General features: G+C 35.0%; 1 pseudogene; it reads right to left on the bottom strand.

Annotated features, from left to right (window-relative positions):
• Positions 1 to 426: 426 nt before the first annotated feature.
• On the bottom strand, positions 427 to 25,194 carry LOC101264526 (uncharacterized; annotated as a pseudogene).
• Between the last annotated feature and the right edge of the window lie 915 nt (positions 25,195 to 26,109).

The following is a 26,109-nucleotide window of genomic DNA, read 5'->3' as shown; positions in this document are numbered from 1 at the left end:
TGTTTGGAGAAATGGAAAGCAGGTAACATGATAATCATATACAATACATGGACAATTTGATACACAAAGAGTCGCTCTACAATTAATTTTAGGCACAATAATACAGTTGGGAAAACAAGCCACTGCCTTTAAACTTTGGCTGAAAGATGAAATATTTCATCTGCAAGCACCATTGTGTTCCAAATATGGTGTCTCCATCACTTCAATTTATAGAGGGCAAATTTCCTTAGTATATGAATGATTATTTTGGTTTGTACAAGATTGATACAAGAACATGTAATACTGAGTTCAGTCACGCCTTGAATATCTGTGATACTCTTTCCTTGCAATTACCAGCAAAATTGTTACATTCCATCCATGAAACCTGAGCCAATATCAACTGCTCTATGTTGGATCGCTTGTTGACGGAGCCACCCATATGGGACGTTATCCTTTAGCTCTGCCATTTGTGTGTCTGCTTTTCTGTGCCCATTCCTTGAGCACAGATATCAGAGGGAGTATCTTTTCCATTATTTGATGAATTGTCTTTTTTGATTTCGCTCTTACAGTATCGGCCATTTCCTTTTGAGCTTGTCCATCAAACTTTCAGTTCTATTAACACTCTCTTCAACTAACTGATTTCCAGCACTGAGCCATGTAACATCAACATTCAAATCTTCTTGTACATTGACAACTACCACTTTGTTGATGCCTTGCCTCTGCCAACGGTGTCTAGTCGCCTCCAGTGTTTTTGCTCGCTCTCTAGCTCTTTTAGCCTCACCTTCAGCCCAAGCTCTGGGTGCAAGATTAAAACATGATGAGCTAAAGGTGAAATGCAACTGAATATATTTTTAGCATTAGTATGAAATTGTTGAACCAAATAAAAGATAAATGAAATGTTTCAACATGAAACATGCAAGTGCAGAGTATCAGCGGCTTAAATTATAGCCAGGGCCACTTTGCCCATTGTCAGCTATCTTTAACAAATGCGACCAGCTTATACATTTGACAAAACAAAATTCAAGTTATAAGGTTTAGAAAAAAGGACCAGAGGAGCTAGTGGTGGCAACATCAGGAAAGAAATTAAATGAAGAAACTTTTGGTACTTTTCTCATCTTTCCTTCACCAGAAAGTGTATTCAAGCAGAACGACTCTCACGTTGTTGCAACTTCCCAGAAATCTAAATGTCACTAGATCACATAAGGGATTTACAGCTAGTAAATGGTAGATGACCAACTGGAACATACAGTGTGATTGATTAGTTAGCCAGGTAATATACTCACCTTACTAGAGCCATGAGCTGTCCAGGTATTAGAGAAGAGAACTCAAGCCATGAAAGTTAACAATATGTTTCTTACCTAGCCATGGATATTGCTTTCCTTTCAACCTCAAGCTCATATTGTAACCGTGCAATCTCTTGGTTTTCCATTTCTGCATCTCTATGAAATTTGCCAAGCCTTTCCTTTTTATATGAGATATCTATTTTGTCACTCTTAAAGCTCTGCAGTTGTTCCTCTACCTCATGTCTGAACCTGGAAAGAACTTCCAGTTCTGAATCAACAGCAGCTCGTTCCTTCATAATTACAAGATGCTCTGCTTTGCGCTCAGCTCTCAAGCTTTCCAACTCTTGCCTTGCTTCCTCAGCCAACTTCTTCATAATATCAACCCTTTTCTTTTCCGATATGAGTTCCTTCTCAAAACTTGCATTCACATCTTTCTCAACTTGAGCTTCCAGAGAATTATATGATGCAACAGCTTTTTCAGCAATTGACTCGGCCTCAATGCGCGAAAGTTCCTCAACAATGGTATCAGAAGCTTCACCAGTTGCTAGGGCAATAGCGGCTTGACCTTTTGTCACAGTTTTATATGGCTGGAAGAGTCTTGTAAATCCTGTATTGATGATAGGTCGGCAAATAATAATACTTTTCATTTCTCATGAAAAAGATGATTCATGTCGGAAATGATTGCAGTGAACAGAAGTTACCAAATGCAAGGGCTGTTATTCCCCATTCACCTGATGACAAGTCAGCTACCAGTGCTGGCCATGCATCTTATCAGTATCTATCCATCCAGAGACCTTCTGCAGGGACTGCCCATAAATAAGAGAATTGTTGCACCTACTGGTTAGTCACTGTTATGTGTCATAAACATGTAAAACCAACATTTCTTATCGATTTGTATGCAACCTTCTGGTCAACTACTGGAAGCTGTCTTTTCTCTAGGGCCATCTTCCAACTGACAAGATGCTGACGTGATAAAGGACTGCAATAAAAAAACTTTAATGTTATAAAGGAACCTGATTTTGGGAACACTATTTGGCCTCAAAACTATATTAGCACTGACATTGTCACGACCCAAAACCGGGCCGCGACTGACACCCACACTTACCCTCCTATGTGAGCGAACCAACCAATCTAAACCTTAACATTTCAATATAATATCAACAGAAAGTAATGCGGAAGACTTAAACTCATTAATAAAATCAATAACTATTATTATCCCCAAAATCTGGAAGTCATCATCACAAGAACATCTATGATCGAATTACTAAACTAAGAGTATTCTAAAAGCTAAAACAAATAAAAGCTAGTCCATGCCGGAACTTTAAGGCATCAAGACATGAGGAAGAAGATCCAGTCCAAGCTAGAAGCATTAGCTCACCCTGAAGATCCGGTGTGACGAAGACTGGCTAGAATTACTGTTGAGTTGAAGACGATGGCACGTTTGCTGCACTCCACAAATAACAAAGAAGAAAACAATAAAAGTAGGGGTCAGTACAAAACACGGGTACTGAGTAGATATCATCGGCCAACTCAAAATAGAAAACAATATATACCAAGTAATATCATAAAATCAACTATGATACTCAAGATGTAGCAACAACAAGCACTATATCATTTACAATTACCGTCAAGTTCACACATGAGGACTCAAGCCTCAATACCATACTCATTTGGGAATCATGTTCATTAGATTGAATATATTAACATCTTTCAAGATTCATTATCTTTATTTCTCTTGTGTCGGTACGTGACACTCCGCTCCCTCATATTCATTAATCCTCTTGTGTCGGTACGTGACACTCCGATCCCCTACCACTATGTGTCGGAACGTGACACTCCGATCCCCTAAATCTAGGTGTCGGTTCGTGACACCCGATCCCCTAAATCTACGTGTCGGTTCGTGACACCCGATCCCCTAAATCTACGTGTCGGTTCGTGACACCCGATCCCCTAAATCTACGTGTCAGTTCGTGACACCCGATCCCCTAAATCTACGTGTCAGTTCGTGACACCCGATCCCCTAAATCTACGTGTCGGTTCGTGACACCCGATCCCCTAAATCTACGTGTCGGTTCGTGACACCCGATCCCCTAATCTCATTCTATCAAGTCGTCAAGCCTTCTCTTATACCAAAGCATCATCAATCTCATTACTTTAGTTCATCAAGCCTTCTCCCTTACCAAGGCATCATCATTAACAAGAGATTAGGTTTTTATCAAGATTTGAGATTCAATAGCTTCATCATGCTTAATATAATCACAATTATATAATCACGTTCATGCAAGCATACAATTAAGCACATAGCAGGTTTTACAATACTATCAATACATATCATTCGCTATTAAGAGTTTACTACGAATAACATGAAAACCATAACCTACCTCCACCGAAGACTAGTGATCAAGCAAGAATTTCCCAAAGCCTTGTGTTTTTCTTTCTTCCTCGTTCGATTCTCCCTTTCTCTCTTGTTCTTTCTATTTTTCTTTATTCAAACCTTCTTTCTTTTACCCTAATTAGTATATAATTAAGAATAAAAGATGGCAATAATAACCCACTAATTGACTTAAGGTTATCTCTTTTATCCCCCAAGAAATTGAGTTATTAATATAAACCCATGAAATATATAATTATAGCAGGAATAGTCCAAAACGCCCCTTTAAAACTTAATCAGAATTCCGATTCCGATTGGTATTATGCAACCTGTGACGGACCGTCGTGCCTGCGACGGTCCGTCCTGCAGGTCGTCGCAAGGTTCAGAGAATGGATTTTCACTGAAGGCTCTGTGACGGTCCGTCACGCCTGTGACGGTCCGTCCTGCCATTCCGTCACGAAGTTCAGAGAGTCAATTTTCAGTACCCAATTTCAGATTTTCTAAGTGTTTTGAAACGAGACCCTGCGACGGTCCGTCATGCCCATGACGGTCCGTCGTGGGGTCCGTCGCTTCTGCCAGTTTTTCCAGAATTGAAATCTGTTGCTCAAAACGACTAAACAGGTCGTTACAGACATGAAGTTAGCCTGTAAGAATACCAGGGTCAATTTTTATCAGCAAATAATATGATATAGAGGTCTAAGAATAATAAAAGTAGCAATACTCATATGACATCAAATGTGAGGCGCTATTGATGAAGAGAGGGTAGAACAAAGAGAAGTTATTTTGAGCAGTATTAAACCTTTCGGGAGTGAAGAAGAAGGGACTTTGGTCAGGATATGAAGATGACTTCTTGTCATGTCTTGAGAGCTTGCTAGAAATTAGGCCTGCTTCAGCCAAGCCTGGAAATAATTGGCAGTCACAGATAGCAACTTCAAAGTATTTAACATAGGTAAAAGCAGATCTCGGAGAAGAAAATGGATGATTCTGAAGCTCTACCTTGTATGGAAGGGAAGTCTGGATCATCAAGCGTAATATCATCAAAGGCAAGTTCAGTAACATTCTCAATGTACATTGCAGAGTAAACCTTTGAGGCATTGGTTCTGCAAAAAAAAATTCAAAAGCCCCCGCTATTCCTCATTGGTAATTACTTTATTTTCAAGTGGTAAAAAGCATGACAAGATCAACCATGTAGAAGTTTATAAAGGTTAGACAGGAAAAACCTTGATAAAATGGTACTAGCACTCACTAACCAGCGAGCATATTCACGTCGAGTACAAAGGTCTCCAGGTTGAACATCAGCCTCAATAACCTAGAATTTAAAGATTCTAAACCAGTGGCAGAACTCTTTATGTGCACAACTGCAAAAACAATATGGGATTAAAGAGTTTTTACCATTAATATTATGTAACATATTTAAGTCTCTCAAGAATGAAACATAAATTGAATACGATGATATGAACACACGTTTAAATTTTCATCCTAAAGACATGGTGAGGCTATTCATGAGAGTGTAGGGTTAATTGTATTGGGTGGTAGGAGGTGGTAGAGGGACAGAAGTAGAACTCAGAAAAGTCTGCCTTCAGTTTTCTTTTCATTCTGTGGCATATTATGGAAATCTTGTTCTAGACATGCTCTTTGTCCAACAAAGTGCAAAGCACTAAGGAACCGTTTCATAGGAGGTATTAATTGAAATTGTGAGGTTATTAGCATTTTAATATTAATATTTAACATATTAAATTACTTTTTTTGGAGTTATAAGAATGATCGTTGGTGCATTTGTGTCTTAAACTACCAATTTAATCATGCTATTCATCTTTGACTTGGTAGCCATGTAATGCCAGTACTTTTGGCTTTATTGGCTGAATTCATTGTGAGATAAAAACATTCCAATAAACATTGGAATGGATAAATTCTACGTCATCCATTAGCATTGGTTATCCATCACTTTATTTCATTCTTAATTCCTCCATTACTCTTTCTAACCTATGTAACCTATGTAACTCCTATTGTAACCTATGGAACTCCTAAGACCATTATCTTCACTATTACTACCTCCATTACCTTCCTATTCATTGCTAGGAAGACTTCTTGTAGTATAAATACTGGTGGTCTTCATTTGGTTTGGTACACACAACATGCAAGAGAAAAATATAGAGTGAAAGAGATAGTCAAAAAAGAGAGTTCTTATTAGTTGAAGGGAGGTGTTCTTTTTGTGGAGCTTTAGACTCAACTCTTGTTGGGTTATATTTTGTGTAAAGGCTGTTGTATCCTAGAGGGAACAAGTAAAAGAGAACTACTGCTGGACCAGTGGCAAACATTTGCTGCAGTGGGCTTGAATCTCCTTAAAGAGAGCGAGATATCCGCGCCTCAGCCTTGAAGAGATTTATTTTTTTTATTTTATTTTCAATTGTAATCTTGTATTTTTTTTGTTATCTAGTAAGTTTTTCACTAACAATTTTAAGGAGATTCATCATGACTACAATTGAAAAAACCGCGGATGTCAAAATGGGAGACCTTAACAAGCAATTTCGGTTCAATGGTAACCATTTTAAGAGATGGAAGGGTAAAGTATTTTTCTACTTAAGTCTTATCAATGTTTCTTATGTGTTAACTAAGAAAAATCCTAATAAAGAAGACATCACCTCTATGAATGATGATGAAACTATTTCTCATTTAGAGAAAGTGAAAAAGTACGATGGAGATTCTTATAAGTGTCAGTATTATATTCTTCTTTTTGTCTGATAATTTTTATGATTATTATGATAGAACTTACTCTACTGCAAAGAAAATTTTGAAAGCGCAGAGTAAATATGATACCGAAAAGGCGGGAGCGAAAAATATGCCACTAGTAGATTTTTTCGTTTTCAAATGATGGACAACAAATTAGTGGTAGACCAAGCTCAAGACTTTACAATGATCGTTGGAGAGCTTAGGTATGAAGAGGTTAAAATTGGAGATAACCTTATTGTTTGTGGCATAGTGGATAAACTTCCACCTTCTTGGAAGGAATTTCAAAAAACTATGCGCCACAGACAAAAGGAAATCTCTCTTGAAGCCTTGATCATGAAAATCCGCATTGAAGAAGAAGCAAGGGGCCAAGATGCACTTTTACAAACAGAAGAGAATAACATCACATCGAAGGTAAATTTAATTATTTCGAATAATGCTACTCCTGAAACTCACAAAAATACTTCTTTAAAGCCTAAGAAGAAAAAATTCAAGAAAAATAATGGTAGACCTCCCAAGAAAAATAATGGTGAAAATCACCAAGCACAAAATCAACAAGTTCAAGAAAAGGAACCATGCTTTGTTTGTGGCAAGAGTGAGCATATTGCTCGATTTTGCAGATTTCAAAAACGTGGTCCTAACCCTCAGGCAAACGTTACCGAAGAACCTTTTGTGGCGGTGATTATCGACATAAACATGGTTGAGAATATTGATGGATGGTGGGTTGACTCAGGTGCAAACCGTCATGTCTATTATGACAAAGACTGATTTAAAAAATATATTCATATTGAGGAGCCCAAAACCATCATACTTGGTGATGCTGACACTACTCAAGTGCTTGGAAAGGGAAATGTTAAATTGTGTTTTACTTCTGGAAGGGTATTAACATTGAAAGATGTACTTTATACTCCTTCTATGAGAAAAAATTTGATGTCTAGTTTTCTTCTTAATAAAGCAGGCTTTAAACAGATTATTGAATCTGTATGTAATAGTCAAGAAGAGTACTTTTGTGGGTTAGAGGTATGTTGTAATGAATAACTTCTACTTTTGTTTATATGCTTTCTTCTACCAATTTTTGGCATGCTTGTTTGTGTCATACTAATGATCGTTATGTTGTAATCATGAGTAGTTTAGGATTTATCCCAATGATTAAAAAGAATTTTTAAAAGTGCGAGGCTTGTAGTAAAACCGAGATCACTAAAAGCCTCAATTTCAAATTGAAAGAAAAACTGATTTTTTAGAATTGGTTCATATTGATATTTCTGAACTTGGTGAAATTCTAACTTGGAGGTGATAGATATTTTTTCACTTTCATTGATGACTTTTCTAAGTTTACATATGTTTACTTGATGAAAAATAAAAGTAATGCTTTTGAAAATTTTTAAAACTTATCTCCATGAGGTTGAAAATCAGTCTGGAAGAAAAATAAAAAAAATTAGAAGTGATAGAGGTCGTGAATATGAGTCAAATAAGTTTTATTCTTTTGTTAGATCATTGGGAATAATTCATGAAACTCCTCCTCCTTACTCTCCTTCGTCTAATGGAGTAGCAGAAAGGAAAAATAGAACTTTGATTGAATTGACTAATGTCATGCTTATTGAGTCACATGCACCTTTAAATTTTTGGTGTGAAGCTATCTTAACTGCTTGTTATGTGTTGAATCATGTGCCTCATAAAAAGTCTAAATTGACACCTTTTGAATTATGGAAAGGTTACAAGCCAAGTTTGGGATATCTAAGAGTTTGGGATTGTCTAGCCTTTGTGAGGCTAATGGATCCCAAGATTACAAAGTTGGGTAAGAAAGTTACTACCTGTGCTTTTCTAGGTTATGCTTCAAATAGTACAACCTATAGATTTTTTTAATCTTGAAGATAATATTGTAATAGAATCTGGTGATGCTATTTTTCATGAAAATAAATTTTCTTTTGATACTAAAAATAGTGGGGGTCAAAGGATTGAACAAAATATTTTGTCACTACCTAGTTCTTTTACTTCAACTTTGAAAATAAAGAATTTGGTGATTTTGAGTTAAGAAGAAGTAAAAGAGCTAGAGTAGAAAAAGATTTTGGTTCTGATTTTTATGTGTTTAATGTTGAAAATGACCCTCTAACTTTGAAAGAAGCATTATCTTCACATGATTCTAATTTTTGGAAAGATGTTGTAAATGATGAAATGAAATATCTAATTTCTAATAAAACTTGGAAGTTAGTTTATTTACCACCGGGTTGTAAAACAATTGGTTGCAAATGGGTCTTAAGAAAAAATTGAAACCGGATGGTTTTATTGATAAATACAAGGCTAGACTAGTTGCAAAAGGTTTTAAACAACTAGAAGACCTAGAATTTTTTGATACTTTTTCTTCGGTAACAAGAATTACATCCATTAGACTTTTAGTTGCTATGACTGCAATTTTTGATTTGCAAATTCATCAAATGGATGTAAATACTGCTTTTCTAAATGGAGACCTAAATGAAGAAATTTATATCGATCAACGCGAGTGTTTTTGTTGAAGCAGGCCAAGAAAGCAAAGTATGTAAACTAACTAAATCCCTATATGACTTGAAACAGACACCTAAGCAATGACATGCAAAGTTTGATTTCTGCATGATTGAAAATGGTTTTAAAACAAATGAGTGTGATAAGTGCATATACCATAATTCTTGGAATAATTTACATGTGTTTATTTGCCTATATGTTGATGATTTGTTGATCTTTGTCTCTAACATGAATGTTATTGATGAAGCTAAAAATGTTCTTAGAAGCCATTTTGATATGAAAGATCTTGGTGAGGCAAATTTTATTCTTGGAATAAAAATAACAAGAACATGTGAGGAAATTTTATTTGCCTATATGTTGATGATTTGTTGATCTTTGTCTCTAACATGAATGTTATTGATGAAGCTAAATGTTCTTAGAAACCATTTTGATATGAAAGATCTTGGTGAGGCAAATTTTATTCTTGGAATAAAAATAACAAGAACATGTGAGGAAATTTTACTTGACCAGTCACATTATGTTGAGAAAATTTTGAAAAAATATAACTTTCATGATTACAAGCATGTTGCTACCCCTTTTGATTTTAGTGTTCACTTATTTCCTGTTGAAAGTGAAAAATGATGTGATAAATTAAAAGGAATATTCTAGCATAATAAAAAATTTGAGATATGTGACTGATTGCACTAGGCCTCATATTGCATATGCAGTAGGAGTACTTGGCAGGTTTACAAGCAAGCCAGGTAATAAACATTGACATGCTATAACAAGAGTTACGAGATATTTAATTGGAACAAAAAATTGTGGTTTGTTCTATAAAATATATCCAGCTATACTTGAAGGCTTTTGTGATGCAGATTGAAACACTTTGTTAGGTGAATCCTGTTCTACCACTGGTTATATATTTAATTTAGGTGGTGGTGCTATTTGTTGGAGATCAAAAAAACAAACTATAATTGCTAAATCTACCAAGGAGGCTGAACTAATTGCTTTAGTTTTAGTTAGTGAGGAAGCAAATTGGTTAAGAGATTTATTAGTTCAAATTCCTTATTATGAAAAATCAATTCCTCCTATTTTAATTCATTGTGATAGCACCGCTGCAATTGGTAGAGTTCAAAACCGTTATTACAATGGCAAATCCAGACCTATAAGGAGGAAACACAATAATGTACGATCATATTTGATAAATGGTACCATTTAATGTTGATTATGTCAAATCTTGTGATAATCTTGCAGATCTTCTTACTAAGGCCTTAACAAGAGTAAAGGTTTGGTGCACATCGAGTGGGATGAGATTGTAGCCTATAAATCCTTGAGTCATATATGAGGAAACCCAACCTGGGGACTAGAGATCCTATAACCAGGTTCAAAGGAAAAAACTAATCATATGATGACTTGTTGTGAAAAATGTTCTATATTTTTATTCCTTCCCTATGATGTGAGTGCATCGTTTTCTATAGTTTGTAAGGTTGAGTAATTAAACTCTTAATAAATATTTGTAGCCCGTATGGGTGGAGTAAGCTTACAGGAGCACTCTCGATAGTTTCACCTATATGATGTGTGGAAGTAGGTCGCTTCCTATGAGAATGAGACTTATTCCTAAATGCACTCATGAAATCGGAATAACACACGACCATAACGTGCTGGCTATTGAAGGTCATGTCAACACCTTGATTAATATGTGTGAATGGTGATATTTTATTTCCCTTAAGCAGTCATAGTTCAAGTCTAAGACCACTACGACTCTGGATAAAAGTTAATGTTTCACTAAATGGAGGTTCAATGCAGAGCACCTTCATTATGCATGATAGTCTTCCTTCAGCTGATATACTCTCTTATCTAAATATTAAAATGAGTGGGGGATTATTAGATTATTAGCATTTTAATAATAATATTTAACATATTAAATTGCTTTATTTTGGAGCTATAAGAATGATCGTTGGTAGACATTTGTGTCTTAAACTATCAATTTAATCATGCTATTCATCTTTGACTTGGTAGCCATGTAATGCAATTACTTTTGGCTTTATTGGCTGAATTCATTGTGAGATAAAGACATTCCAATAAACATTGAAATGGATAAATTCTACATCATCTATTAGAATTGGTTATCCATCACTTTATTTCATTCTTAATTCCTCTCTTTCTAACCTATGTAACTCCTATTGTAACCTATGTAACCTATGAAACTCCTAAGACCATTATCTTCACTTTTTACTACCTCCATTATCTTCCTATTCATTGCTAGGAAGACTTCTTATAGTCAAATAGTGGTGGTCTTCATTTGGTTTGGTACACACAACATACAAGAGAAAAATATAGAGTTAAAGAGTTTGTCAAAAAAGAGAGTTCTTATTAGTTGAAGGGAGGTGTTCTTCTTGTGGAGCTTTAGACTCAACTCTTGTCCAAAGTTGTTGAGTTAACTTTTGTGGAAAGGCTGTTGTATCCTGGAGGGGATAAGTAAAAGAGAACTACTGTTGGACCGGTGAAAAACATTTGTTGCAGTGCGCTTGAATCTCCTTAAATAGAGCGAGATATCCGCGCCTCAGTCTTGAAGAAATTTATTTTCTTCATTTTATTTTCAATTGTAATCTTGTATTTTTTTGTTATCTAGTAAGTTTTTCACTAACAGAAATAATCCTTGGATTAAAATTTAGTCCACTCAATACAATGTTTGGTTCAATAATTCAACTCAAGCACACCTAATACATGGATAACTTAATACATCATATGTGGTCTTATCTAATACCAAGGATATCAAGGGATTACTAATTCAAGGTTTACTAATACTTGGATTAAGAATCAAATGACTAAATTGCCCCTCAATTTTTTTATGCCTCCTTACAATTGATAAAGATATTCAAGCTATTCTAATTTTTGAAATCGCTTGTCCTGTTTTCATCAAGTGATTCGATTTAGTTCGTATTCAAATTTTAACTGAAAAGGAATTTTCTGTCCAAACCGTTTCATAGCAGCAGTTGGAGCTGGAGTTCTTGTCCTTCCTTACAACTTCAAGAAAATAAGATGCGTAATGGGTTCTTATGCTTTTATCAATAGCGACTTCCTTACTATTATATGGTGTTTCTGATCGATTCTAGGTATAAGCTTGAATCCCGTTACAAAGTTGTCAAGATTTCATCTTTATGGTTCCATAGGTAGATCTCGTTGGCTACCGTTTCTTATTTTGTTAAGAGAGGAGGAGGTAAGAATTGGTCATGGATACTTAAAATAATTTCATCCCGTCTATGACGTGAGATTTTCTCAAGTGAATTAAATTTGATAAACACTTCGCATTCAAGTTTTAAATCATAATAAATATGGTAATTACATGAAATGTATAACATAATAATTCAAGGGTAAAATTCTGAAAAAGTTTATTTTAGAGTTCTAAACCAAAAAGATCATTATGTTAGAAAAAATGAACCAAACACTTGATAAAAAATGATCCATGCATTGCTAATCCCTGCATTGATAATCCCTGCATTGATGATCCCTACATTGATATCCCTGCATTCCTAATCCCTGCATTACTAATTTTTATACCAAACGATCCCTAAGAGCCTGTTTGGATGAGCGTAAAAGCTGGTCAAACTGACTTAAAAGTCAATTTTTGACTTATTAGAGTGTTTGACAATTATCAAAGTGACTTATTTTATGCCAAAAGCTAAAAGCTATGTGAGAGATGTTTTTTTTTCAACTTAAAAGTCATTTTATGTTGACCAAGTATATTACCTTTTTGCCCTTAATTCTTTATTATTATTATCTTTATTATCATTATTATCATTATTAATATTATTACTATTATTTTTATTATTATTATTATTATTATTATTATTTTTATTATTCTTATTCTTATTATTATTTTTATTATTATTATATTATTATTATTGTCATTATTATTATTATTATTATTTTTGTCATTGTTATTATCATTATTATTATTTATTTATTTATTTATTATTATTATTATTATTATTATTATTATTATAAAAAAACGTGTGATGATAAAGAAATATTTGAATGATAGAAAATATTATTACTTGTGGATGTAAAGTATAAATTAGTTTTATTTCAAAAATTTTATGTATAAGAACATTAAATTAATCAACTTTTTATCATATTAACAATTTTAAGGGTATTTCAGACATTTTCATAAAAAAAGTGTTTACCAACACTTATTTGCCAAACACATCAACAATTTTTTTTCAACTGAAGCACTTTTATCCAAACACATAACTACTTATTTAAAAAATAAGTTTCAACACTTTGAAAAGTATTTTTTAAAAGTTGCTTTTTGTAAGCCCATCCAAACGGGCTCTAAGGCTTTCCATCTTCCCGGTGACTCAACGTAGACAGCATGAGGAGTGCCTCTAAACAATTATAGTGATGAAGTAATCCAACTGGACAACAGGTTTACTTACAGTAGCAAAGAGAAATCTATCCTTCATATCTAAAGCTATATGTCAAACATATTAATCCTATTACAGTTTGACCCTTAATATCTCAGTACAAGATAGTTGCACTTGCACCAAGTGACCTTGTTCTAGTTTGCATAGACACTCTGTTATCTATCCCTAAAAGAACAAAAGTATAAGATTCTGCTATGTTATTTACCAGAAAAATATGAAAATGCAAGAGTTTCAGGCAGTAAAATTTTAAAGCATGTTCCTTTATTTACTTCAGCCAAAATAGACAAACTCTACTAGCATCTTCGACTTAACAATAAAATAAGGGTCGTTAGTATAGACTTCTATAGGTTGTAAGCATGGTAAACAAAAGTCATCAAAATCCACCATTTTTCGTAGGCAAGAGAGATTATGGAAGATACATATTTTCCATGGGGAAATTTTCAGAAGGATATTGCCTATCATTTATCTACTCATATCTTTCTTGTCAACTAAAACAGGGCAATACTTCTATATTATTTTCAGAGAGGAACACTTCGCATATGGAAAGGTAATATCTTACTCCAGAAGATCTCACTCCATACTAACGAAATTTTGTTGAACCAAACTTGCAGTTACATGGTACATCGAAGTAAAATCATGATATTGGTATTAAGAGTCATCAAGAAAGTAAAGTGGAAAAGGCCATTGTTTGGCTCCAGGTAGGGGTTCTGAGGAATTCTTCTAATGAAGGAAAAGTAATTTTCATGTACCTTTAAAACTTGTAATGCTGCTAGTACCTGACTTTGGATTTGATCAGTAGTGGCAGGTACCAGAACCTTCCCAGGAAGTGCCTGCAGAGGTAGTAGATGGAGCAGCTATACCAACAAAGTTAAAGACATCACCAGAATCTATTGAGTTAACAGAAGATCCTCTTCCATTGACATCCTTAAAATTGTTTTTCGAGTTGGTCACAAGTTATTGGTGAAGCTGACATTGTTCTACACTATTTGTCTCCTTTTAATAATTATGCACTTTTAAAGATGACTTCTCTCCTTTGGTTTTGAGACCTCTGATATATCGCCTGTTGCCAGTCTGTGTTAAGAAAATAAAAAATTACTGGTTGTAATAAATCATTCAGAAACACGAAGTAACTGAGATTTTTAGAACCAGTAAATAAGATGAACAGAAATTTATTTGTAAAAAATAATTTAATGTGTAAAACTTACCAGAATGTTGAATACTCTTTTATTTCTCTTTTTAGGAAGAAAATCAAGTCCACTGAATTCACAGTGTCCCCTTAAGGAAATTATTCCCCTCTAGTATCCGGGTTTGATTTGGAATATAACCTCCCAGGGTAAAATGATCTTAATCAGTAGAGTATAAATACCAAAAACTCTACTGTCAGCGAATCAATCCACAGCAGGAAAGTACACGAAGAAATATATGTTTTTTAAGAAGAAGGAAGATCAGAAAATTCGTACGTAAATATTCTGAATACTGAATGATATTTATAGTTAAGAATAATATATTTTGAAAGGTTGCTACCCTTTCAGAATTGACACGACCATTAATGAAAGGTTGCAAACCTTCAAATGGTATTGACTGTTCCTGAAAGTTGCAACCTTTAAGAACAGTCATGGCGGAAAATTTTGAATATAACGGAATTTAAAACGGGTCACTCGCGCGGATCCGAGTCGGGTCGGGTTAACTAAAAATTTGAAAACATTTCGGTTAAATTCTATTATCAACTAATTTATTGAAAAATTATCTCTCGATCGATCATTTTCCAAAGCCAAAGCCAAAGCCGAAGCCGAAGCCGAAGCCGAAGCCAAAGCGAGCGAGCGACGACGACGACGGCGCGAGGGGGGTCCCTCTTTCCAACCCTTTTAACAATTAATAGGAGTGTTTATTTATTTAAACTCTCCTATTTTCATTTCCATTACCGATGAGAGACTATTACCTTTTTCAATAAAGCATTAGAGGACTTTTCAAGTTCCTAACCTTTCAAGTTCTAAACTTTTTAAATTCCTCTCCTTCCCTCTATTTCCCAGCAATTCTTGCTACACACCCAACAATCCCCCACATTGATGGGGAATAGTTATAACATAGGAATGCACGGACAATTGTGTACTTTACAAGCAAGGATTAATTGCATCTGGATAAGTAGGTTTCCCCTTGGACTTTCCGTAGTGAACATATGTCGGATATACTCGGTCAATCGGTAGATGTGATATCTTTGAACCATCGAACTTTGGTGTATACCTAGACAACCATATGTCACACAATTAACCCTTTACTGTTTATGATTCTTACGGTTGTGTTCGTTTAAGCCATGAACACTTCCTGGTTTCATGAGTGTATAAAGAATAGGCTTTTGGCATAAAATTCTCTTTGAAGCGGCTTCCACTTCACACCCACATAGGTGATTTCTAACCGTGTCATCTCGTAGATACACTATTTGGTCAAATCTACCAAACTTAGCAAATCATTAAAAACTTTAAGCTTTATTACCTTATTAACAAGCCTTAAAGTTTTAACCTTTTCCTGAACATTGTCTTCATCATGAGAATGGATTGAGTTAATTGACAATGTCGAACCGTCAGCCACAACTTTGTTTTTCTCCTTGAATCTAGCTCTTGGGATCTCCAGTCTGCTAGATAGAGTTACCGTCATGCTGACTTGTCCTAAGCCGTAAACCCATTCCCTTAGATGATCTTTCAACTGCCTCTCTCACTAGGCCTTTTGTTAGTGGATCTGACACATTATCGCTTGACTTTACATAGTCAATTGTGATAATTCCACTAGAGAGCAGTTGTCTTATGGTGTTATTACTACGTCGTATATGACTAGAATTCTCGTTGTACATAACGTTCCCTGCCCTACCTATTGCTGCTTGACTATCGCAATGTATGCAAATTGGTCCAACAGGTTTGGGCCAGAATGAAATATCCTCTAGGAAATTCCGGAGCCATTCCGCTTCTTCACCAGCCTTATCCAAAACAATGAATTCAGATTCCATTGTGGAGCGAGCAATACATGTCTGTTTGGAAGATTTCCAAGAGACAGCTCCTCCACCAAGTATGAATACATAACCACTCGTGGATTTTACATCATTTGACCCGGTGATCCAATTTGCATCACTGTATCCTTCAATCACAACAGGATATTTATTATAATGCAAAGCATAATGTTGTGTCCATTTTAGATAACCCAACACACGTTTCATAGCCATCCAGTGAGTTTGATTCGGATTACTAGTGTACCGACTCAGTTTACTAATAGCACATGCTATATCTGGTCGCGTGCAATTCATAATATACATCAAACTTCCCAACACTCTGGCATATTCCAATTGAGAGTCACTTTGACCTTCATTCTTTTTAAATGTACAACTTAAATCAATTGGAGTTTTGACTACATTGAAATTCAAGTAATTGAACTTATCCAATACTTTTTCAATATAATGAGATTGAGATAATGCCAGTCCTTGGGGAGTTTTGATAATCCTGACCCCTAAGATCAAATCAGCAACTCCTAAGTCTTTCATATCGAACTTGCTGGACAACATGCGCTTAGTAGCATTTATATCGTCAATTTCTTTACTCATTATTAACATGCCATCAACATACAAACAAACAATGACTTCATGATTCATAACGTTTTTAATGTAAACACATTTATCACATTCGTTAATTTTGAATCCATTTGCCAGCATTATTTGATCAAATTTAGCATGCCATTGTTTGGGTGCTTGCTTGAGTCCATAAAGTGACTTCACAAGTCTGCACACTTTCTTTTCTTTACCAGGAACTATAAACCCTTCAGGTTGTTCCATGTAAATTTCTTCCTCTAATTCTCCATTTAAGAAGGCTGTCTTTACATCCATTTGGTGGATTTTAAGATCATGCACTGCTGCTAGTGCTATTAACATCCTAATTGATGTTATCCTTGTTACTGGAGAATATGTGTCAAAGTAGTCCAGACCTTCCTTTTGTCTGTACCCTTTGACTACCAGTCTAGCCTTATATTTGTCAATAGTCCCATCAGGTTTCATTTTCCTTTTAAAGATCCATTTTGATCCTAAAGTTTTATTTCCTGGAGGAAGATCAGTCAATTCCCAAGTGTGATTGCTTAAAATTGATTCAATCTCACTATTGACTGCTTCTTTCCAATAAGTTGACTCTGATGAAGACATAGCTGCTTTAAATGTTTGAGGCTCATTTTCAAGCAATAGTGCTACAAAATCTGGTCCGAAAGAAATAGATTTTCGTTGTCGAGTACTTCGCCCAGGTTCCTCACTAGTTAGAATATTTTCCATAGATTCTTTTTGTGGTCGTTTAGGTCTTTCACTTGTTGACTCACTTTCAGTTTTATATGGATAAATGTTTTCAAAAAACTCTGCATTATCTGATTCAATTATCGTATTAACATGAATCTCAGGATTATCAGATTTGTGAACCAAAAATCGACAGGCTTTACTATTCACAACATACCCAATAAAGACACAATCTATTAGTTTTGGTCCAATTTTAATCCTCTTAGGTAAAGGAACCTCTACCTTGGCTAAACACCCCCACACTTTGAAATATTTCAAGTTGGGTTTTCTTCCTTTCCACAACTCATATGGAATTGATTGTGTTTTTCGATGAGGTACTCTATTGAGTATTTTATTAGCTATAAGGATGGCTTATATAATGTCTATAGTGCAATAACAACTTCAAAAAAGTTGTGGAATGCACTTGAGAAGAAATATATGTTTTTTAAGAAGAAGGAAGATCAGAAAATTCGTACGTAAATATTCTGAATACTGAATGGTATTTATAGGCACGACCATTAATGAAAGGGTTGCAAACTTTCAAATGGCAACCTTTCAGAACATGGAATTTAAAACGGGTCACTCGCGCGGATCCGTTTGAAAAATTATTTTTGGCCATTTAAATTAATTAATAAATAATTAAAATAAATTTTGTCCAAAAAATTATCTCTCGATCATTTGCCGAAGCCGAAGCCGAAGCGAGCGACGACGGCGACGACGGCGTGAGGGGGGTCCCTCTTTCCAACCTTTTTAACAATTAATAGGAGTGTTTATTTATTTAAACTCTCCTATTTTCATTTCCATTACCGATGAGGGACTATTACCTTTTTCAATAAAGCATTAGAGGACTTTTCAAGTTCCCAACCTTTCAAGTTCTAAACTTTTTAAATTCGTCTCCTTCCCTCTATTTCCTATCAATTCTTGTTACATACCCAACATCGCCGAGGTTGACATTCTTGATTGAAATTGAGATTGTAATCTCCAAATACTCTTGATGCATAATCTTGGGTTCTAAAAGTGTTTCTGACTGTAATTTTAATGAGATATTGACAATCAAAGGCTCAATAGGAGGTTTTTCCAATGAAGTTTTGGAATCTCCTGGTCCTTATAAACTAGATATTTTCTCTTGGTTATCAATTTGATCTGTTCCATTAGGATTTATGACTGATTCTACATCTAATTTGGCATCACTGAACTCCTTCTCCCCTGATTCATTTGTTGATTCTATTTTTCCAGCAACAAGACTATATTCCTTGTTTTCAAAGGTTGAGGTAGCAAGCAACTTGCCACAAACCCTCACTTCAGGTGATTTAGATGTGGATTCACTAGCACCTAATACATCACCAATAGCTGTTTCATTGTTCAACTCTTTTTGAATATGGGTCTCATCAGTGACATAACCATGAAGATGTGTGTCCTATATCGTATCTTCACTAATTCTACTTTATCAATAGTTCCATCATTTTTTGCATATAAAGAAAGATCATTATTTATACCTTTTTCTATTCGATTGTTCTCTAAAAATTTCCCATCTTCAACTGTATAAGCCATTGGCGTTTCTTGTAGCGCTATTAAAGGTTCCCTCTGCTGTTTCACTCCTATGTACATGCACTTGAAAGTCATGAATCAAACTAGCTAGCAACTTTCAAGAAAAAGTACTAAGGACGTGCATTGTTATTATCATCTGTTCAAACTAACAAAGAAAGGTGGCATAGTTAAACAACCTAACTGCTATAACAAGGAAACAAAGATATCTGAACTGAAATTTCTCAACTTCAATGGTTAGTAGCCCTTTTATGACTACTTAAACTCTCCTCATATGTGATGATTAATGCAATATAGAACTTCAACAAATCTTAAAGCATATGTTGACTCAGTTTTATCTCTAATGGATCCAACTATTAGGAAAACCTATTAGACACGTCTTATAGAGGCTCTTTCAAAGATCATTTGTTTGATATGAAAGGAGTAATTCTTAACCACATACTAATGTAATGTGTTTGATAGATTCTTTATCTCATCATTGTTCCAATATATCTGCTGCCCTTGAAATGAGTGGTTTTCAGTCCCCAGAGAAGGTGACAAATAAACTCACTTGTCAAATTCCGCTTGCCAATAAAGAAGGCAACAAAAGTAAGTGAGGTCACAAGGATAACATCAGCTGCTCCTGCTACCACAATACCTAGAAATAAGATGTCCTCGTTATTTGTCCATAACAGAACAAAGAAAAATTTATCACTCCAAGGATTTTTTTATTTATTTAATCACTCCAAAGATTAATATGCATTATGCATTTAAACAGGTCGTCTATGTGAGCTTCATAAAACATAAATATAAGAAGAGATTTTGGTAGGTTGATGTCTATAAAGTAGTTTTAACCATAACAAATAATCCTCTAAAGGATACATGATTGATATAACTGACTCCAACTAATTAGATATTGAAAAATAGTCAATTGTTGATGGATGCAGTCTGCAATTTCCTGTACTTGGATTTATGTTACTCTTTGTTGTTTCTTATACTTTGATTATCATATTGATTTGTATTGTTACTCTCCAGAATGCTCCTTCACTGTCATTAATTCTTTTTCCAACCTCCCCAGACCCCTCTTCGTGGAATTGTAGTGCATTCTATAGTTGAACACAAAATGCATAAGAGGGCAATATAATTCTCAGAGTCAAAGTAAAGTACTTCACCACAAGCTCAATCAAGACATTCATTAAATCAAAAATCTTCAAAACCAGATTTCTTCGATAGGTCAATTCCATTTCATTCAGCATAAAGCACTCACTCACTCACCTGCAAATGACTGTTTCTTCCCCTTGGAATCAACGATTTTTTCAGCAACATCATCAGTTTCATACCATCCATCAACTGAGGACGTAGAATTTTATTCACCCACGTATTTCTACCTCCAACATAATTAGTATCATTTATCCTGTCATTCCCAGCAAACAGAAAGAAATGAATCCGAGGACACTCCAGCTTTCTAACACGCATACAGGAGAAGAAGACAGGTAGAGATTTTCTGCAGTTAAATGCTAATCGAAGCTGAAAAGAATTGGGGTAACATGATATCAGAGAAGTCATTTTGGAGTCTTCTTCACGTACGAGAACTATTAATTTAGGGTTTGAATTTATCGTCAATTGAAGAAGTATCTGAGATACTTGAAGATAATACACATGCAAGTATTTTTCTATCTTCACTTCTTTTTCATTCTAACTATGCAGTGACCCTGTTATGTAATCTTGTTCACACTAACACCTGTTACTGGATACACATTTCCGTTAGAATTTTTTAGAGAAAGAGGTCAAATGCCCCTCAAGGTTTGACCAAATTTTCAAACTACACACTTTTAACCTTTGCGGGGGTATTACTCCATAAACTTTTTTTTATATCAGTTCATACTCAGAAGCTGATGTGTCCACATACATAAACTCGCCTCCCTGAAGCGCCTAAGAACATAATAAAATGTCCATATGGAGTCCAAATAATCTTTTAAATGGTCATTTTACTCTTTATTTAACTATATATTTATTTTTTATTCTTTTCCCAATTCATTTATCTCCATCTCTTCTGTTCTTGAACAAAAGCTCTCTTATTTGTTCTTCATCCATAATTTTTTTTATTAACAAAAGTTTTCATATCTTCTTCAACTAATATTGAATTTAGGGTTTGTAATTTTCTCGAATTTCAGCTTGATTTTCCCCCCAAATTTGACAGCTTGGTTTTTTTTCGTTTTGTGTTAATTAGGGTTAGTAATGCCAAGTGTGAAATTGAATAAGCTATGCATAGAAAAATCAGACCCTATGCTCAAAATCATATATAGTACGATGCAAACATGGAAGTTTGTTGCATATGCAGACTTCTTGGTCCAAGTCGAATCCCGGAAGACGATTTTGATTTTGCCCCTACTATGGTGTCTGTGACTTTCTTCATTTTTTTATTTTGTTGGGTTTAACTGATATGAATGTTAATAACATTAATATATGGTTTCTATTTTTTCCGTCAAACAATTTTTAATTTTTTTCAATAGAGAGATTTAGAAGAAATCGATCCAAGATTCCAATTTATCCTCCCAAAATTGGTGAACAAAATCAAAGAATTGGAAGATGAAGTTTGGAAGAGACGGATTTAAATCAATGAGCAACAAGTTTTGTTTGATAATTTGGCAGTAAAGAAGAGGTTCAAATGAAGAAATTTGAAATGGTGTATGTTTGATTGGAAGGTCATTTTATGTATTTTGATTTGTGTTGTTGCCTTATTCATCAACAACCTATTTCAAAGTAGAGTTCGTTCCAGTATTGAACTAATTAAATTGTCATAACGTATGTGAGTAGTGAGTAGTGAAAGGAGTTGAAACTCTCTTTTGATTGTCATATGTAATATGAGAAATTTTGTATATCAATATCATGGATCTTTTCAATTGCATAACACCATTTGTAAGAATGTCTATGTTAGTATCTATACTACAACAAATAAGGATAAAGATAACACAATTTGTAAGAGAAAAGACCTTTAATAGATATAATCGATCGTAAAACAGGCCTTACATAAGATCAAATTATAATCAAAAACCAAAAACCAAACCAAAAACAGAATTTGATGTTCAATACTTATACATCATCATTCAAAATAGGCAATGTTTTCATGCCTGCTTAAAACAAGTATTGCAATATCATTACTTCCTAGATTGTATTGCTTGAACTATTTCCTCTTGATTTTTTTCGATCCTTTCATTTCTTGAAGTTCTCTTGTTGAGATTGATGTTTTTCCATTCCTTTTCAACTTGGGTGCAGTACTTGGTTTGTAATCAATATTACCAGTAACATCAGCATATTTTATCACCTTTGTTGTACCAGTAGAGAAGATCTTACAATTTGACATCCTAGGTTGTATTCAAAGTATGAAACAACTACTGAGTGATTTTGTAGTCAAACATTAAAAATAGTGTAATTGAATCAATAGGAAACACTTACATTAAGAGCTTTGAATCCATTTTCATCTTGAAACACATTCATTTCAATGACTGTTTGCCTTTTGTATGAGGTTGTGTTTCCCCTACCTCTTCCTCTTCCTTTGTACTATTATCAAGTGATGGATATGTAGGAGGTGCACTAGGTGCTGCAGATGGTCTTCCTCTTGCACTCTTTGCAGTTAATGCAGATGCATTAGGTGCACTAAGTTTGGCAGGTGGTCTTCCTCTTGCACCTTGTGTAGGTGCTGCAGATGCACTAGGCTCTACAGATGCACTAGGTGCAGGTGTCCTTCCTCTACCTCTTTGCAGGTCCTGGAGATGCACTAGGTGCTGCAGGTGGTCCTCCTCTTGACCTTTTTGTAGAATGCTCACCTTCTATTTGTGTTTTCTATAATATATATAAGATTCATATCACATACCAAAATAAAGTTAAAGATGTTACATTTTGTCTGCCAAAACTTGAAGTTTTGCCCTTTCCATTGTCTGTATTTGATGATTCTTCCCTTGCTGATGACCTATCACTTCAAACCCATCAACTCCATTAAATTCAATATTACAATTCATTGATCTATCAATATTCTCATGTAGTACCTTCAAACACATTGGAGAAAAATCACACACCCAAGTATTTGTGAACTCTCTTAACTTGGCTATTCTGGTCATCATCTTTACTCTTATCTCTTCAAGCATACTGATAATTGTCTTGTGTCTAGGTGCCAATATCCATGAATTAAAACACTCAGACATATTATCGTCTATAGAATCACATTTACTTGAGTATTAAAGTAAACCTTACACCAGAACTCTATGTTGTAGTACATAAGATCATCTATCATTTTTTCTGAACCAAGTAACTTTATCTTTGCAACATTTTTCCTCAGTTGAGATTCAAAGGTACTCTTTACAATAGACCAAAACTGTTGTCTTCTTTGGAGACCTCTCCAGTCCTTAGCCAGTTAGCTAAGATGTGCTTAGCACACATTTTATGTTCAGCAACAGGTAAAATATTTTGAATTGCTCCTATTAATTCCTGTAATAGATCTAGATATGGTATAATAACCAAATACATGAAAATTGATAAAGACAAATACAAAATAAAATAGTACGTGTAATCAGGGTGAGATTTTCACCATCTGTTAGTCCTTAATCTTCCTTCAACAGTTTGATAAATTATGTCCATGTCTTTTTTTTTTAATACTCAACTACTGCCCAAGCAAGAGACAACATCTGGTTATTACCATCTTTGGCCACAACAACTAACAATTATCCTCTACAAACTCTTTTAAGAAAACAACCATCTAAACTTATGAACTTTCAGCAATTTTGGAATGCCTTTTCTTCAATAAATCAAAGCATATGTAAAAGCTCTGAAACACTGACCTACCAAGAACATCAGGTTCACCAAGTTTAACAACACAAGTGCTCCCTGGATTGATTCTCAACAGTTCATCTTTATAGTAAAGAATTTTGCCAAATTCCATAACAATCTCTCATAATCTCTTTCAACACTTTAGCTTTTGCCCTCCCAATAGTAGGCTTGCCAACATGAATTTTAAATTTTTTCCTTATCAACTCTTGCAACTTGAAAACTCTTATATTTGGCGGCTCATTAATCCCTTTTCTAAAGTGGGCAGATATGAACTTTGCATTACACAAATAATTTCTAGTTGTGCTGTTACAATTATGCTTTGGATGGTAAGTCTTTATCGTGAAATCGTTTGTTGTTTTGTCAAGACATGCAAACAAAATCCGTGGACAACCTTCATTGCATCTACATCTAACTCTTTTTGTCTCATTTACACATTTCTCTATTTTAACTCTCCTTTGGACAACATATTTACTTACTGCTCTTTTGAATTCATTCACATCTGCAAAGATTTTACCCAACTGCTATACAACTTTCTTGGCAGTAGGATCATGTATAATTTTCTGATTATTTGTCCTCTTTCTTCTTGGTAAATTTATAGTTCTTTGTAAATTTACTCTTTCAGATTCAACACATTCATCACTAAAGTCACCTTCATCTATTTCAAAACTTCCATCATAAAAAATTGCAAAATAAGGCTCATCAGCTCCTAATCTTCTTTCAACACTTATTTACCTGTTTGAGTTTCATCAAAATCTAAACCTGGTCCAGCTTCACCTATCGGTACCTCTTCAGTAACAACTTGTACTCTTTCTTTTCTTTTTCTTCTTTGAAAAGATCTCTTTTCAGCCCTTAATTCTCTAACCTCTTCATGTACATCATTACCATAGTCCTCATCATCATCTCCCACCAATCCACATTCAGACTCAACATTATCTTCTGTTGAGTAATCAAAACCCTCTTATTTTAAGAAATCAGATTCAATGGGGCCTAAAGCTAGATCATCAAAATCTTCAGAACTATGATTTGCAGCAGTGACAGGCTCAGAAGTGGAAGGAGATCTAGGAGAAGCAGTTGTAGTGGAGGATTTGTAGTGGAAGGAGTAGTAGTGGAAGGAGATTTAGGAGCAGCAGTTGTAGTGGGAGGAGTTTCGGTAGAAGCAGATCCAGTAGCAGTAGGAGTAGTGAAAGGAGTTGGTGTAGATTGAGATCTTGTATCAAAGGTAGTAAAAGGATCTTCACCTACCCCACTTTGATCATTTACTTTATTAAAAGCTGAATCAGATACATCCATATTCCATGAGGGACATTTTCTAATAGAATAGGGGTGGGTTCTACAACGGCATCATCAATCAAGTGCTTTATATATACCTCCACAATATCTCCATCTTCCAAAGTAAAACTTAAGTCTAAAATATCTTATCATTATCAATATCTTCCAAGATGTCATTGCTGGAGATTTGATACTAAATGTGCAAGTTATTGTGTATCCCAATTCTTTTATGTACCCTCTTAATTCAAAATTAGACAGTCTATCCACATCAACATACAAAAACTTTGCGACTCTCCCACCACTGTAAATTGGTTGTCCACTACTCAAATCTTAGACTCCACCATGATATTATCTTAAAGTAACTGACCATCTTCACTCTATTTCGCAGATGGTTAGAACTAGAGCAACAACCGCGCCAACACCAACACCGGCAAGACAAGATGCGTCTGAGCCAGCCACTGAGACTGTAACTCGAAGAGGAGCAGTGGCAAGAGGCCGCGGTAGAGGTCATGGGAGGATATCCTCCAGAGGAAGAGGACAAGCACCTGGCTCATCTGGTACTAGGGCGGTGACTCCACCACCGACAGAGGAAGTGTTAAGAGAGGGTGAGGAAGGGGAAAATGAGCAAGTGCAGAATGAGGAATTACCACCCCAACCTACCCCAGAGATGATTAATCAGGTTCTTGCCTATCTTAGCGGATTATCTGATCAAGGCCAGACACCTCCAGTGTTTTCTGCACCATCACCCAAGGTTCCGGAGGTACAACCTGCAGCTACTGTGGCTCCCCGCATGGATGCCTCATTGGAAATAGGCACGTTTCCTCGTTTGACTACAGGGCCTATAATGACAAGTGATCAGCATGAACTTTTCAGTAAGTTCTTGAAATTGAAACCTCCAGTCTTCAAGGGTGCTGAATCTGAGGATGCCTACGATTT

This window comes from Solanum lycopersicum, chromosome 6 (assembly GCF_036512215.1).
Source record: "Solanum lycopersicum chromosome 6, SLM_r2.1".
Classification (NCBI taxonomy): domain Eukaryota; kingdom Viridiplantae; phylum Streptophyta; class Magnoliopsida; order Solanales; family Solanaceae; genus Solanum; species Solanum lycopersicum.
Note: the sequence above shows the minus strand (reverse complement) of the source record. Positions and strands in the feature narration are given on the sequence as shown.